The sequence below is a fragment of the Trichomycterus rosablanca genome, chromosome 2 (genome assembly GCF_030014385.1).
Source record: "Trichomycterus rosablanca isolate fTriRos1 chromosome 2, fTriRos1.hap1, whole genome shotgun sequence".
NCBI lineage: Eukaryota > Metazoa > Chordata > Actinopteri > Siluriformes > Trichomycteridae > Trichomycterus > Trichomycterus rosablanca.
In genome coordinates, this window is record NC_085989.1 from 52,542,081 (window position 1) to 52,557,618 (window position 15,538).

Sequence of the window (15,538 nt, forward strand, 5' to 3'; positions counted from 1 at the left end):
TCTTCGTATATTGTTCACTGTTTGGCATTGCTGTATAAAACCCATCTGATCATGGTGAATCAAGACAGGTGGGAACTTTTCTAATCGTCTGGCCATGATAGAGGTAAACAGTCTATAATCTACATTAAGAACAGATATTGGTCTGTAGGATCCACAGTCCATTTTGTCCTTGCCTTCTTTTAATATAGCTGATATTACAGCCTCCTTCCAACTAGATGGTGTCTGTGCCCCTTTTAAAACCCAATTTACAGTGGAGAGCACCACAGGAATTAATTCACTTTCAAATTCTTTATACCATTCTGTCGTAAAGCCATCCGATCCTGGTGATTTGTTTAATTAAAGTCTACTAATTGCAGCTTTTAGTTAATCTTCTGTTATATCAGCAGTGAGGCTTTTGTTTTGTTCCTCATTTAAATGTAGCTCTAACGAATTCAGGAAGGCGTCAATTTGGGTCACATTTTCCCCAGGAATTTTGGAATATAACGTTTTACAAAATGCTTTAAAACTATCTTGGATTTTGCTTATTTTATGTTTTATTGTTTTTGGGTCTTTAATTTTATAAATTGTATTTTCTACTATCTTTTTTTTCCAATTTTCCAATTGATTTGGGTCCACTTTCATAATGTCTCTGTTTCAGTAACATTAGGTTCGTTTTAATTTTTTGTGTGGCCAAATTATTAATTTCATGTCTAGTTTTTAAAAATGTCTTTCGATATATTTTGTGCCAAATTCAACTTGTGGGTTTTTTTTTTCGAATTTCTTAAATTTCTCTTGTAGTTCCTCCATTTTTTTTTATTACTCATTTTTGTTTTATGTGCTGATATTGCTATAATTTTACCACGTAAGACAGCCTTTAAGGCAGTGCTGTCCAAACCTTCTTCTAGGAGGGCCAGATTTGATAATGTAAAAGTGCCAGAGGGCCAACAGTCCCTGATGACATTATTTTAAACAATAAAATATGCAGGTCGCTCAGGTGGCGCAGCGGTAAAGCGGAGTTGGGGTTTCTAATACATCGTATCGAATTTCAGCTCTGCCTTCTGACTAGGCTGGGAGGCAGCATTAACAACAATTGGCTGTTGTTCAGGGTTAGAGGGTAAGAAAGTCGGATCATAGGTGACGCGGGCCGGACTTTGGACATGTCTGCTTCAAGTTATCCCACAGAAAGGGTGGTGAGATCTCTCCATTGTCACTGATTTCCAAATATTCCTTGATCTCTCTTTTAATTTGTGTTTTGAAACAAGGGTCATTGAGTAGGCTTGTATTTAGTTTCCAATATTATTTCTTAGTTGCACCACAAAATGAACATATAAATATATTGGTGCATGGTCAAATCTATTGTTCCTATTCCACAAGAATCTATATTGTCTTTATCTTTTCCAAATGTTATAAAATAGTCTATCCTTGTGTAAAGGGAATGTGGAGCAGAATAATGAGTATAATCGCTTCTGGTAGGAAATAGATTTCTCCATATGTCAATCAATCCAGCTACTATAAACAGTGTGTTTGTTTTCTTATGTAGTGATTTTAGGCCACGTTTTTTTTTCCACCCAGAAGAGTCCAACCCTGGTTGCAGTCGTACATTTAGGTCTCCCCCACATATTAAGAACCCTTCTGTTTCTGTTACCATAATATTTGTAATCTTCTGGAAGAAACCCAAATCACTTTCTGGGGGTGCATATACTGTATATTTAACAGAGTAACTGGGTGTCCCTCTATTTTCCCCCGTACTAAAATAAATCTGCCCTCTACATCTCTTATTTCAAATATCTTTTCGAAGCGTATCTGAAATGAGAAAAGCAACCCCTTTCCTACACCCTGATTTATATGAAGAGAAGAACAAGTAAGTAAAGCCCGTCCTCTTTAGTTTCTCATGCTCTTTGTTGTTTAAGTGAGTTTCCTGTAGGTATACTACATGGGCTTGTTCCTTCTTCATTTTAGATATGATTCTACAGCGTTTAATTGGATTTAGCAACCCATTCACATAAAAAAAATAATAAACTTCATCCCTGGCCATATGTGTTCATACTCTGGTAACCTACAGTCCCCTCCAAAAGTATTGGAACAGTGAGGCCAATCCCTTTATTTTTGCTGTAGACTAAAAACATTTGGGTTTGACATTAAAAGATGAATATGAGACAAAAGATCAACATTTCAGCTTTTATTTCCAGGTATTTACATCTGGATCTGATACATAGTTCAGAAGATAGCAACTTTTGTCTGAACCCACCCATTTTTCTTGTGAGCAAAAGTATTGGAACATGTGACTGTCAGGTGTGTTTTGTTTCCCAGGTGTGTCCTGTTACATTGATTATTTGAACAATAAATAGCGCTGAACGTCTACGCTCAGTTTCAGATTTGGGTTTTGCTTGTGCAGACTGTGCATTTATAGTTAGAGGAGTAACCAACATGAAAACCAGAGAGCTGTCTATGGGTGAAAAACAAGTTCAGAGAAGATGGAAAATCAATCAGAGCCATTGCACAAATATTGGCCATAGCCAGTACAACCGTTTGGAATGTCCTGAAGAAGAAAGTTGTCACTGGTGTACTAAGTAACAGATGTCGAACAGGTAGACCCAGAAAAACAACAGTAGTTGATGACAGAAACATTGTGCGTGCTGTAAAGAAAGACCCTAAAACAACTGTTAATGACATCAGCAACAACCTCCAGAGGGCAGGAGTGAAGGTATCACAATCTACTGTTCGCAGAAGACTTCATGAACAAAAGTACAGAGGCTTCACCAGAAGATGCAAACCACTAATGAGCAAGAAGAATAGGAAGGCCAGGCTGGAATTTGCCAAGAAGTACAGTACACCAATGCATAAACACCGATTTCCTTTAGAATAAAGCCGTTTTTCTGTGACTACCAGCAGAAGCGCCGGTTAATCCAACATAAACATCTACTTCAATCATTTCTCTACTATAATGGCCCCAGCAGAAGCTTTATATCCCTGTTCTGAGTGCAACATGTTCAGTTATTCCTTCTCCGTCTTTAGTGATAACTTTATACTGTATGTGATAAGTGTAGATTAGTCGTTAGTCTGACGGAGAAGATCTCAGGGTTAGAGGGGCGCATTCGGGCGTTAGAACAGACTACTACTAGTGAGGGCTTAGATTTAGCTGTAGCAGTCCCGAATGCCAGCAGTTCAGGTACAGAACCCCAGACTCCGGCATTAGAGCCCTCACAGCGGGGCGACTGGGTGACGTCTCAGCGACATAGTCGTAGGGCAAAGCACCGACCATCTCAGTTGCACGTGTCCAACAGGTTTTCCCCACTCAGTGACCCACCCGCTGAGAAGCCTGTTAATGTAAGTGCTCTGGTTATAGGAGATTCTCAGCTCCGACACGTGCGTATTGCAACCCCCATAGAGACACCAGCAACCATAGTCACCTGTATTCCGGGGGCCAGGGCGCCTGACATCAGAGCAAATCTAAAAGTGCTGGCTAATGCTAACCGTAGATTTTCGAAGATTGTTATCCACGTCGGAACTAATGATGTTCGTTTACGGCAGTCTGAGGTTACTAAGAGTAATGTTAAAGAGGTGTGTGAGTTAGCTAGGTCGATGTCTGAGGCAGTAGTGTGCTCTGGCCCCTTACCGATTCGACCCAGTGGCAAAACCTACAGCAGGTTGTTGTCGCTGAACCGCTGGATGTCTAAATGGTGCTCAGAAAACTGCATTGATTTTGTAGATAACTGGTCCACTTTTGAGGGAAGGCCTGGTCTTTTGAAGCGGGATGGTGTCCACCCCACGTGGGAGGGTGCTGCTCGCATTTCTTGCAGCATAGGTGACAGGCTTTACCACCGCATTAGTGTAGCGGCAGATAGTGGTACATGACTATCCAGAGCCAAGACCAGGCAGCAGACAAACGGGCCTAACCGACTGTCTGCGAGTCGCCATCGGACGTCACCCGGAATCCTTAGGTCACAAACCATTGAGACTGTGTCTGTTTACCGTGGCAGGTGTAAGCCAAAACTAAATCAAAAAGTATGTCATAATAACTTAATTAAAATTAATCTAAATGAGCATCATGAAAACCCTAGTAAGGCTAAAATAAAGTTAGGACTTCTAAATATCAGGTCACTTGCTTGCAAAACAGTAATTGTAATTGAAATAATTACAGATAATTGTCTTAGTGCACTTTGTTTAACCGTGACCTGGGCCGATTTTCTTTCTAAATTAGTCTTATCAACTAAAAAAGCTTTAATTGTTGGTGACTTTAATATTCATTATGAGGATAAGTGTAATCCACTCAAAATTGCGTTTGATTCTATTTTAGAAAACACTCACCGCTGTAAACATACCTTAGATTTAATACTTACTTATGGTATGAACCTAGACAACCTGGTAATCGTACCACAGAATGACTTAATTTTGGATCACTCCCTACTAATTTATGAAGTGTCCCTGTCCAATAATATACAGCAACCACATCGTTTTAAATGTAAGCGCACTATTACATCTGCAACTACAGCAGCGTTCATAAACTGCCTACCAGAATTACCAAATATATCAGCATCAGAACCTAAAGAACTAGATCAGGCAACTCAACACCTAGAGACCGTACTGCGCACAACCTTAGATAACGTAGCCCCACTCAAAACTAAACTGATTAGGGAGAAAAAACTTGCTCCATGGTACAATGACCACACATGCGCACTTAAACAAGCAGCACAGAAATTAGAACGCAAGTGGCGTCACACTACACTGGAAGTGTATAAGATAGCTTGGAAAGATGCTCTAACTGAGTATAAACATGCCCTTATAAAAGCTAAATCTTTATATTATTCATCCCTGATAGAGAAAAATAAGAACAATCCTAGATTCCTTTTAGAGACAGTGTCCAAATTAACTAAAAACGTCAATGAAACTGAATCTAATATACCACCCGACTGTACCAGCAATGATTTTTTACAATTCTTTAATGACAAGAAAAAATACGACTTCAGAGTCAGAGTGTGTCACTTCCCAATGTTAAGTCTGGACTCACTCTGAGCAGCATTGGTGAGAATAGTGACGATAATAGTAACGAGTTAATCCAACTAAGTTCCTTTAATCCAATCTCCCAAAATGAACTAACTGTGTTGATTAAATCATAAAAGTCATCATCGTCTATACTCGATCCTGTTCCAACTCGTTTACTTAAAGATTTACTCCCAGCTATTGTAGCGCCCCTGCTTACATTAATCAATGCATCCCTTAGCCTTGGGTATGTACCTAAATTGTTTAAAAGTGCCGTTATTAAACCCCTGATTAAAAAACCTAATCTTGATCCACATGTTTTATCTAATTATAGGCCAATTTCAAATCTTCCTTTTGTCTCTAAGATATTAGAAAAAGTCGTTTCCAAACAGTTATGCTCTTATTTGAAGGAAATTGTATTCATGAAAAATTTCAATCAGGATTTAGACCCAACCATAGTACCGAAACCGCATTAATTAGAGTAGTTAACGAGTTGTTAATGTCTTCTGATAATGGATGTGTCTCTTTTCTTGTTCTATTAGATCTTAATGCAGCGTTTGATACGGTCGATCATGACATTTTACTGGAGAGGCTAGAAAATACAGTAGGTGTTAAAGTACTCGCACTCTCTTGGTTCAAATCATATTTGACTGACCGCTCTCAATTTTTTTATATAAATAATAAATGCTCGGAAACTACAAAAGTAAAGTGTGGTGTTCCACAGGGGTCGGTACTGGGACTGCTATTATTTACACTCTATAGGCTTCCACTAGGTGAAATTATTCATAAACATGGCATAAATTTTCACTGCTATGCAGATGACACACAGCTGTATATATCAGCCAAACCAAATGATACCGACACAATCAGTAAGATAGAAGATTGTGTAAATGACATAAAAAACTGGATGTCAGGTAATTTTCTTTTACTTAATTCAAAAAGTTGTCTAACCTGGTGCTAAACCTAAACACGTTCTCTGTTACTCCCAGCCCAGATGTAAAACACTTAGGTGTCACAATAGATTCAGATCTCTACTTTGATACACACGTCAATAATATTACTAGAGTTGCTTTTTTTTATTTGCGTAATATTTCTAAAATAAGAAATATACTATCTGTTAATGATCTGTTAATCTGATCCAAGATGGCGGCGCGTTAACACGCAGCGGCCGCTCTGGGGTCGAAAAACTGTGTTTTTTGTTGTTTTTCAGAAAAGTTTGTAAGTTTTGTTTAGGACAGTTTTGTTTATAAACGTATGAAAACCACTTTTGACTCAGTTTACAACCGCCATACACTGCTACAATTGAGAAAACAGTCAGAAACCAACCTGCAGGATGATCTGCTGCGAACTCTGCATGAACTCTGCCTACTTCGCGAACCAGCCCTGCAGTCCTCGGAGTTACCTGAAGTAGGTGACCGGGGGAGGGGGCGCCGCAAGCGGTGCTCGAGGAAGCAGAAGCGTGGAAAGCGAGCCGGGGTCCGTGCTAGGCTAAAAGCTAACCCAAGCCGGCCGGCTCTACCATCGTTATTCCTCGCAAATGCATGCTCTCTGGAGAATAAACTGGACTGTATCAGACTTCAGCGAACTACCCAATGTGAGTACAGGGACTGTTGTGTTTTAATTTTCACTGAAACATGGCTCAGCGACAACATTCCAGACAGTGCCATTCAGCTAGACGGGCTAGCATCGTATCGCGCCGATAGAAATGCAGCTTATTGTGGCGTACTGTTCTCCGATGGTGGAATTTGCTATTGTTAGATGCAAACCTTTTTATTTACCACGGGAATTCACCAGCGTGCTTATTGTCGCGGTGTATCTTCCGCCCAGCGCGAACGCGAAGGAAGCATTGAGCGAACTTTACAGAGCCATCAGCGAACTGCAGACCATTCATCCAGACGGACTGTTTATTATCGCTGGGGATTTTAATCATGCAAATCTCAAGTCTGTTCTCCCTAAATTCCATCAGCATGTGGACTTTGCTACAAGGGGAGCGAACACGCTGGATAATGTTTACACTAACATTGCCGGTGCGTACCGGGCGGAGCCCCGCCCCCACCTCGGATACTCAGACCACATCTCTGTAATGCTAATTCCAGCATACAGAGCACTCGTCAGGCGCTCCAGACCTGTACAGAAACAGGTGAAAACCTGGCCAGAAGGATCCATCTCTGCTCTTCAGGACTGTTTTGAGTGCACTGACTGGGACATGTTTAGGGAGGCTGCAACATACGGCGATTACACTGATCTAGAGGAGTACACGACTTCAGTGACCTGCTACATCAGCAAATGCATTGAGGACGTCACTACCACTAGAACCATCACTTCCAGACCCAACCAGAACTCCAGACTCCAGAGGTGCGTGCACTGCTGAGGGCCCGAGACTCCGCTTTTAAAGCAGGTGACCAGCCGGCTCTGAGAACAGCGAGAGCCAGACCTGTCTGGGCAATCCGAGAAGCAAAGCGCGCACACAGCCAGAACATCCACAGCCACTTCCAGAACAGCGGTGACACACGGCGCTTGTGGCAGGGCATCCAGGCCATCACCAACTACAGGACGACTCCACCCGTCTGTGACAGTGATGCCTCCCTTCCAGATGCGCTGAATGACTTCTACGCTCAGTTCGAGGCGCAGAACAACATGTTGGCGAGGAAGATGATCCCACCTTGTGACGACCAGGTGCTTCGTCTCACCACAGCGGACGTGAGGAGAACTCTGCACAGAGTCAACAGATGTATTCACTGACATCTTCAACATCTCCCTGAGCAGCGCCATCGTTCCAACGTGCCTCAAGACGACCACCATCTTACCCGTGCCAAAGAAGTCATCTGTGTCATGCTTCAACGACTATCGTCCCGTAGCACTCATGCCTATCATCATGAAGTGCTTCGAAAAAACTAATAATGAGGCATATTAAGACCCTATTGCCTCCCACCATGGACCCACTGCAGTTTGCGTACCGTCCTAACCGCTCAACGGACGACGCCATATCCACTACACTTCACCTGGCCTCTACACACCTGGACAGAAAGAACACTTACGTCAGGATGCTGTTCATAGACTTTAGCTCAGCATTCAACACCATCATTCCTCAGCATCTAATTGGAAAGCTGAGCACGCTGGGCCTGAACACCTCTCTCTGCAACTGGATCCTGGATTTCTTGACTGAGAGACCTCAGTACGTCCGGATCGGTAAGAACACCTCCAGCACCACCACACTGAGCACCGGCGCTCCCCAAGGCTGTGTGCTCAGTCCACTGCTGTTTACTCTGCTTACGCACGACTGTACAGCAATGCACAGCTCGAATTCCATCGTTAAGTTTGCAGACGACACAACTGTGGTGGGACTCATCAGCAACAACGATGAGTCAGCGTACAGAGAAGAGATACAACATCTAACGGACTGGTGCCAAGTCAACAACCTGTCTCTGAACGTGGATAAAACCAAAGAGATGGTCATTGACTTTAGAAAGACACTAAGGGACCACTCCCCACTGCACATCGACGGCTCATCTGTTGAGATCATCAAGAGCACCAAATTTCTCGGTGTTCATCTGGAGGAGAATCTCACCTGGACCCTCAACACCAGTTCCATCACCAAGAAAGCCCAGCAGCGTCTCTACTTTTTGAGAAGACTGAGGAAAGCTCATCTGCCAACCCCCATTCTCACCACGTTCTACAGAGGAACAATCGAGATCATCCTGAGCGGCTGCATCACTGTCTGGTTCGGAAATTGTACTACGTCAGACCGCAGGACTCTCCAGCGAGTAGTGAGGACAGCTGAAAAGATCATCAGGGTCGCTCTTCCATCTCTCACGGACATTTTTAACACCCGCTGCATCCGCAAAGCTCTCAGCATTGTGGACGATCCAACCCATCCATCACATGGACTTTTTACTCTGCTCCCATCTGGGAGACGATACCGCAGCATCCGGACTAACACAACCAGACTGTGTAACAGTTTTATCCCTCAAGCAATCAGACTCCTCAACTCAGTACTATAACAATTTCCTCCGGAAATTTTCTGCTGCCACACACTGAACTGTATTGACTGTTACTTGCATTTCTTTAAACACCTCCTGGAACTGCACAAGTTTTTTTTAATCTCTGCACCTTACACCTTACTTACCTTATTACTAGACTGTTTTTACCTGTTTACTCAGATATTGAAAAGTCTTTTTGTATTTTTGCACCTTATTTACTTTTTAAGCACCTTATCTCCATTGCCACTTTTACGCTGCTAATGTACAACATGTCACTACCTCATGAACCATTGTACCATCTATTCACCATCATGTACTAACACTTGTCTTTACTCCTGTCTTCTAATTACTTGTTTAGATTAGGGATAATTAGGAATATCTTTTGTAGTTATTTATTATAGGATTGTTTTGTATTTATTGTTGTATCTGCACTGTTTTGTATTGTCTTGCACTTTTTGTACCATGTTACACCGTGATCCTAGAGGAACGCTGTTTCATTTCAATATGTACTTGTATTTAGGGCTGGGCGATTTTCACGATTAATTCGGTTAATTCGCATGAACGTTTTCACCCGATGTTAGAATGTGACAATCGCGATTGTTTACATACTTTATATTTTAATTAAAATACCAACATGTCACGAAGCAGAAACTGACCAGACGCTCTTGGAATATAAATCAGGGAAAGTTTAATATAAAAAGGGCGAAAACAGTGTGCAAAACCAGGAAGAGTCCAAAACCAGCTAAACCCAAAACAGTAAACGGAAGACAACAAGGATTATACACGGTAACGGTTAGATTTAGAAATAAGGAGCGCAAACACGATCGGCAAAACGAGACACAAACAGAAGAGTTTAATTAAGATTCACTGAATGAAACACCGCTGAACTGAATCAAAATACGGAGCCGTTGAGTGCGTACTTTTTAAAGTAGATTTTACAGCCTGTAATTTTACTTTTACTTAAGTAAGTTTTGTACTAAGAATTGTAATTCGCTACATTTTAAATCACATCCGTTACTGAGTAAAAAAATCGCGTCTGGGAAACTGCTGCAGTGAATTCTGAGATAGGGAGTCGTATCATTTGTCTCGCGCGAATCGGTTCCTTTATTTTGACTTAAAGGGCCGTTCAATAGAATCGAATCATTCTACGACACATAATAGTGGTTAATACAGTTTGAAAGTTTTATGGGACTAAAATGACACATTACACATCCTTAAAATGTTTAAAATATTGTATCCACCCCCCAAATCACAAGAGGACAAAATCAAAGCTGAGCTGAGTGATCACTTGATGCCCCCCCAGTGTAGATACTGATACAGACTCTGTAAAGAACTTTTTGTAGCTTTTTTTCCTAATGTAAGGAGGTTCTGCTGAACATTATTTAAAATAAAAGTTGTTTGTGAGCTATTCTTAGATATAGATAGATAAGGATATAGATAATTTAGATCTATTTTGTTTTAATTATTGTTAATTATTGTGATATCGTTATTGTTATAAAGTTTGAGTCCCTTTAAAGGATAATTATAGGTGGTGCTGTTACTATTTTTGCACTTCTGCAGCCTTTAATTACAATGCAAAAAAAGAAATTTGAGTCTTATTTTAATTGCATTATACAAAAACAACAAAAAAATCGAAATCGTAATCGACAATCGGGTATAATTTTAAAATAATCGAGATTTTTTTTCTTTTTGCAAAATCGCCCAGCCCTACTTGTATGTAGCTGAAATGACAATAAAACCTCTCTGACTCTGAAAAACTTCTGGGTTAGATTATTGTAATGCTCTTCTAACTGGATGCTCTGGTAGATCCATAAACAAACTCCAGTTAGTTCAAAATGCAGCAGCTCGAGTGCTAACTAGAACTAGAAAATTTTATCATATTACATTTATTTTATCCTGTTCTATCATCTCTACACTGGCTGCCAGTTAAATTCAGCATTGATTAAAAAATAATTTTACTAACCTATAAAGCGCTACATGGTCTGGCTCCACAGTATCTGAGTGAGCTTATTGATCACTAAAACCCAGCACGTCCACTTCACTCACAAGATGCAGGGTTACTTATAGTTCCTAGATTTAAAAAGACCACGGCTGGTGGAAGAGCATTTTCTTACAAAGCTCCACAACTTTGGAATAATCTTCCTGCCTCTGTTCGGGATTCGGACACAGTCTCAATGTTTAAGTCTAGACTGAAAACATTTATTTTTTCAGGCTTTTGATTAGTATAGACAAAGGCGCAGGGCTTGGGGGTTCTTGGTCATAGAAACTTGTGGTGATCCTTGACTTGTGTGTCGTCCTGCCTCTCTTGTCCGATCACTCAGGTTTGATGACGGTGGGGAGATGGGTGCTGATGTCCTTTGAAAGCCTTCATGACCTTGTTACCTGCTCGCTCTCCCTTTTAGTTATGATGTAATCACTAGGGCTGTTGGAGTCAAAAACTCTCTGTAAAACTGTATTACTCAACTAGCATTGTACATTATTAACTACATTCTTTGTTGTTTTACCCCAAGGGCATTCTGATGGAAACCTGCCGAGGTTAAGGATTAAAGTCGAGACTGCCGTGATGACGACACTGCTCCTGCCGGATGTGACGGGTCTGGAGTAATTTGCACCAAGAATGACAAGCAATCACTACAGACTTTATTGAAGACTAGACCGAATAATAACTCTATTATCATTATTTATTTATTTTGTTATTTATCTATTTATTTCCAGTTATAACTTTTAGATAATTTAATTCTGTGTTTGTATGCTTTGTGTAAATCGTGTATTTATTTAAATTATCCTCCAGGCCACCCAAGAAGGATGGGCCATGCTGAGTCTGGTTCCTCTCAAGGTTTTTCCTTGCCACAGTCGCCCTCGGCTTGCTCAACAGGGGTTTTTGTATCTGTTGGTCCTGGATTTTGATTTTGTAAAGTTGCTTTGAGACAATGTCTATTGTAAAAAACGCTATATAAATAAAGTTGACTTGACAAGCCTCAGAAATTTTTATGAGACAAAGATGAACCTTTACCAATGTGATGGAAAGGCTAAAGTTTGGAGAAATAAAGGATCTGCTCATGATCCCAAACATACAAGCTCATCTGTGAAACACAGTGGAGGTAATGTCATGGCTTGGGCTTGCATGTCTTCTTCATTGATGATGTCACGCATGATGGCAGCAGAACAATGAACTCAGAAGTCTACAGAAACATTTTGTCTGTTAATTTAAAGAAAGATGCAACCAAACTGATTGGGAGATCCTTCATCATGCAGCAAGATAATGACCCAAAACAAACTGCCAAAACTACAAAGGAGTTCATCAGGGGCAAGAAGTGGAAGGTTTTGGACTGGCCTAGTCAATCTCCAGACTTAAACCCTATAGAGCTGCATTTTACCTGCTAAAGAGGAGACTGAAGGGAGTAACCCCCCAAAACAAACACCAACTGAAAGAGGCTGCAGTAAAAGCCTGGAAAAACATCACAAAAGAAGAATGCAAAAGTTTAGTGATGTCAATGGGTCAGAGGCTTGATGCAGTTATTGCAAGAAAAGGATTTGCAACTAAATATTAAGTCTTATTCACTTTAATCTGTTTTAAGTTGATGTTACTTTTGCTCACAAGAAAAATGGGTGGGTTCAGACAAAAGGTGCTATCTTCTGAACTGTGTATGAGATCCAGATGTAAATACCTGGAAATAAAAGCTGAAATGTTGATCTTTTGTCTCATATTCATCTTTTAATGTCAAACCCAAATGTTTTCAGTCTACAGCAAAAATAAAGGGATTGGCCTCACTGTTCCAATACTTTTTGAGGGGACTGTATAAACACAGACATAAAGCTTAATTGATTCACTCCCTGAACAAACAAATGCAAGTAAACAATAAACATCAAACATGAACAACGATGTGGTTTCAAGGTTGGGGTCTTCAACAAACGACCCTGTACTAGGCTAGAAAGAATATCTAGCTGTGGGGGAAGGTCTCTCCAACCCACTGTGGCATCCAGAAAAAAGAAAAACCGACAAGTCTCTGTCCACCATACAGAGAAAATTTCAGTGTGTGTTCCTCCCGTGTATATTTTACTGTCATTAAGGGAAACAATAGTAAAAAATGTATACTGAACTGAAGAATCACAGCGCATTATATATTTCATTATATATATATATATAGTAAGGAAAATAGCGTCTTTTAAATAAAGTTACATTTAACTTATATACATTTCTAAGCTTATTCCAACCTTATTACTCTCCTGAAGGGGGCAGGGGCTGTCTTCTAAACGCAAGTAGCCTCTCTTGGATATTTTGTCCTCGCTCTTTACGTGCTCGCTGCCGTTTCCTCCCTCCCACCGTCTCCCACATTGAGCGAGAGAACTGTTCAGCCAGGGACTCTTCTGATGTGGTCACGTTGATAGGGAAGCCTCTGTCTCTCATATCGTCAGTCGCCTCCTCCACTGTGTGGTACAGCTGCATCTCATCCTCGTAGAACGTAGAACACGTAGTTTAGCAGGGAACAGTGTTTGGTAACGGAGTATTTTCATCGGAGTATACTCAGGGTATTCTTTACGTTTCTGTAGTACTGCTGGAGGGTAGACCTGATCGAAATATATAGGCCTCCCATTCAAATTCACCCTTTCTGTCCCCACGCCTTGCGAAGAAGCTCTTCTTTAGTTTTGTATCTGAGGAATTGAATTATTATCGACCGTGGCTAGTCATCGTTACTCTCGGGGGTCTCGGGGCGAGTGTGCGGTGTACTCTCTCAATATCCAGCTGAGTGGTCGCGGGGAGCTCGAACGTTTCCCGAAGTAACTTAATAATAAACTTAATAAATTCCACCATAATTGTCACTTCCGCTCCCTCTGGGACATTATATACAGTGGGGCCAAAAAGTATTTAGTCAGCCACTGATTGTGCAGGTTCTCCTACTTAGAAAGATGAGAGAGGTCTGTAATTTTCATCATAGCTACACTTCAACTATGAGAGACAAAATGAGAAAAAAAATACAGGAAATCACATTGTAGGATTTTTAAAGAATTTATTTGTAAATTATGGTGAAAAATAAGTATTTGGTCACCCACAAACAAGCAAGATTTCTGGCTCTCACAGACCTGTAACTTCTTCTTTAAGAAGCTCTTCTGTCCTCCACTCGTTACCTTATTAATGGCACCTGTTTGACCTCGTTTTCTGTATAAAAGACACCTGTCCACAGCCTCAAACAGTCAGACTTCAAACTCAACCATGGCCAAGACCAAAGAGCTGTCGAAGGACACCAGGAAGAAAATTGTAGACCTGCACCAGGCTGGGAAGAGTGAATCTACAATAGGCAAGCAAGTCGGTGTGAATAAATCAACTGTGGGAGCAATTGTAAGAAAATGGAAGACATACAAGACCATTGATAATCTCCCTCGATCTGAGTCCCCACGCAAGAACTCATCCCGTGGGGTCAAAATGATCATGAGAACGGTGAGCAAAAATGCCAGAACTACACGGAGGGACCTGATGAATGACCTGCAGAGAGCTGGGACCAAAGTAACAAAGGCTACCATCAGTAACACACTACGCCGAGAGGGACTCAAATCCTGCAGTGCCAGGCGTGTCCCCCTGCTTAAGCCAGTACATGTCCAGGCCCGTCTGAAGTTTGCCAGAGAGCATATGGATGATCCAGAAGAGGATTGGGAGAATATCATGTGGTCAGATGAAACCAAAATGGAACTTTTTGTAAAAACTCAACTCGTCGTGTTTGGAGGAAGAAGAATGCTGAGTTGCATCCCATACCTACTGTGAAGCATGGGGGTGGAAACATCATGCTTTGGGGCTGTTTTTCTGCAAAGGGGACAGGACGACTGATCCGTGTTAAGGGAAGAATGAACGGGGCCATGTATCGTGAGATTTTAAGTCAAAACCTTCTTCCATCAGTGAGAGCATTGAAGATGGAACGTGGCTGGGTCTTCCAGCATGACAGTGATCCCAAACACACTGCTCGGGCAACGAAGGAGTGGCTCCGTAAAAAGCATTTCAAGGTCCTGGAGCTCCAGACCTCAACCCCATAGAAAATTTGTGGAGGGAGTTGAAAGTCCGTGTTGCCCCAAAACATCACTGCTCTAGAGGAGATCTGCATGGAGGAATGGGCCAAAATAGCAGCTACAGTGTGTGCAAACCTGGTGAAGACTTACAGGAAACGTTTGGCCTCTGTCATTGCCAACAAAGGTTATGTTACAAAGTATTGAGTTGAACTTTTGTTATTGACCAAATACTTATTTTCCACCATAATTTACAAATAAATTCTTTAAAAATCCTACAATGTGATTTCCTGGATTTTTTTTTCTCATTTTGTCTCTCATAGTTGAAGTGTAGCTATGATGAAAATTACAGACCTCTCATCTTTCTAAGTAGAAGAACCTGCACAATCAGTGGCTGACTAAATACTTTTTGGCCCCACTGTATCCGTAACTTCTCTCTCCGGGATCTCCCTTCCTGATTGATTAGTTTGTTCTCTTGTTGAGTCACTATTTTTATCAGCTTGCCTACTACCTGCTCCATATTTTGGTCTTCTCAATTCGTGTCTCTGCTTCTGCTATTTTATGACTGATGAGAGCAAGCTCAGATTTTATATCCCATAACTGCT

General features: G+C 41.2%; 1 pseudogene; it reads right to left on the reverse strand.

The window, feature by feature from the left end:
- The window catches only part of LOC134334881 (uncharacterized), a 169,036-nt pseudogene that overhangs the window by 130,625 nt on the left and 22,873 nt on the right, over window positions 1-15,538 (reverse strand).